Source organism: Halyomorpha halys, unplaced genomic scaffold, assembly GCF_000696795.3.
Source record: "Halyomorpha halys isolate HHAL.00 unplaced genomic scaffold, Hhal_1.1 Scaffold472.1, whole genome shotgun sequence".
Taxonomy (NCBI): domain Eukaryota; kingdom Metazoa; phylum Arthropoda; class Insecta; order Hemiptera; family Pentatomidae; genus Halyomorpha; species Halyomorpha halys.
The window spans coordinates 70,271-72,577 of NW_027111148.1; the positions used below are offsets into that span (position 1 = coordinate 70,271).

Consider the following 2,307-nt stretch of genomic DNA (forward strand, 5'->3'; position numbering starts at 1 on the left):
TCCATCTGTTGTACAAACCATAATAAATGAACACTCCTCTATTTCGTAAGTCAGGTTGCGTTTTCGTTCAGAAGAAAAGTCCTATAAAACAATGATAAAAATAAAAATGGAATAATTTCTATATTTTTTTTAATAAATAACAACTATTATAAAAATGAAATTTGTTTATCCTTATATATATATATTAGTCATTCTTTCATTTTTCTATGAAACGACATAATGACCGTATCAAGTTCCTGTCTAATTTAAGAGCTCCTTGGAGGAAACTTTTTGATTCTGGGTGTTTCATGCGAATGCTGTTTGTATTTTTTGCAATTGCTGATAACGTGTATGGAGTATTCTAAAGTATTGCATCTGGACTATTTGTTAATATTAATATGTTTTTCATATTTAGCATCATATAAATATTGGAGAATATTTATTAACTTTAACGTAGTTTTTAAAATCACATCTCATACTCATAGCGATATGATTCATTGATCTTTCTAATGTTACTTTAAAAGGTTTTTTTTTTCTTTTAATCATTTAACACAATAAAAAATCACAAAATACTATGAACTTATCAGTATATTACAATTGACATTTGAAAAAAGAAGTGAAGAAGTGCCGAGTTTTCACAACATATTTTTTTAAAGTTATTGATCTGGACCAATATAATATAATAATCCTACGGAAAAATTGGTAAAATGTTTATGTATATGGAAATCCGAGAAATAGTTTCACTATGTAACCAAACTAATAGTTAATTAAAATTAAATGTGTGTTAAAAATGGAAGAAACCTGTGAACTAACTTTTAATATGAATCACTTAAGGGTTCTAGAATCTTGTTTCCCAACAAATATTTTTTATCTGTTAAATTATTAACATCAGCAAAAGTATAGTAGTATATAAGTTTAGTTCTAGGATTTCTGATTTAAGAAGAGATAATAAATAAATAACAACTATTTTCAACTAATAAAAGTTTTTTTATTATTATAATGATTTTTTTTTTTTTTTTGTGAAATCACTCCTTCGTTTATATTAATTTTTTTAAATCCATTGTAAGAATCACAGTTGGCCAAAAATTAGTTGCGATAAAACTACAAGCTAAAATCGTCAGGGAAACAATGTTTATATTATTAATTAATGAAGTATTAATTAATCTATTTTAGCTTTTAGTTTTATCACAAATAATTTACACGTTGAAGACGTTTCTTGTTAGTCTTCATCAGGGAAATTGTACATCTCCATTCATCACAGAAGCCCTTATGAAAACCTACATTGTGGGTCGAAGCTTCGGCAATTTAATAAAACATTGATAACTATGTTGTTCTTTTTGACGGCTGAACTTACTATCTGTATCTTATTTGTGTATAAAATATGTAATTTGTTTTACATATTTTTTAAATCTTTTCTGCACTTCATTATTCTTTGATTTATCCATGCATTGTCACTAGTTAAAAATATTTTAAACTATATAAAAAAAAATAAATTATTTTATTTTATCAACAAACAGCTTAGACGGTTGTCCTATGAATTTGAAAAAGCAATATTTTAAGCACAAAAAAAAATTTTTATTAATAAAATACGTTGAACCGATTGCAGTTATAATGATATTGATGGTGAGGAAACAGCCCGGAAACATTGGTAAGAAATTATAAAAAAAATCTATTTATTTAAATTTGTTTTGGTTCTTTAACCACTGCAGTCATTTTCGTTGTGTACAACATTACGTTTTAGTTTGTAAAAAAAAAAAAAAACATTTAAAGGTAACGAAAACAAAATTAAAGTTTTGCAATAAATATTTCTATTTTCCAAAAATTTTAATATATGTTTATTAGTCCCTAATTCGATCCTCAAAAAACTACATTAAAAAAATTAAATAATAATAACACAATTCGCAAGTACTATGTGGCATGAAATATCCATTTCTTTAACACTACCCTTTCAGAACCTAAAACCACTGAATATATTTTATTTAGAATTATAACAATTTTTTTTTTCATTTCGCATTTCATGGTGGTTCGATCGTAATTGATTGATAACGATCATTTTTACTTTATTATATAAAAATATTTATAGACTTGAATCATAATGGTTTTAATTATAGTTTAGAGCCAGAGTCATAACAGTTATATAATGCGTGGGCCAGTAATAATACCTTGTTGTAAAGCATAACAGCTTCAAGTCAATATCAATTTAAATAATTTCAAAAACATGAGCTGCCCCTACGCGATGAGAATGGAAATAGTCTTACACAACTTCGGCTTCCGCTGTAACCGTTGTTAACCAAAACATCTTATTCATAAAACTACTATAAGAAAAAT

General features: G+C 25.7%; 1 protein-coding gene across 1 annotated transcript in view; it reads left to right on the forward strand.

The window, feature by feature from the left end:
* The window catches only part of LOC106683208 (uncharacterized), a 65,555-nt gene that overhangs the window by 828 nt on the left and 62,420 nt on the right, over positions 1-2,307 (forward strand). The window lies entirely within an intron of this gene.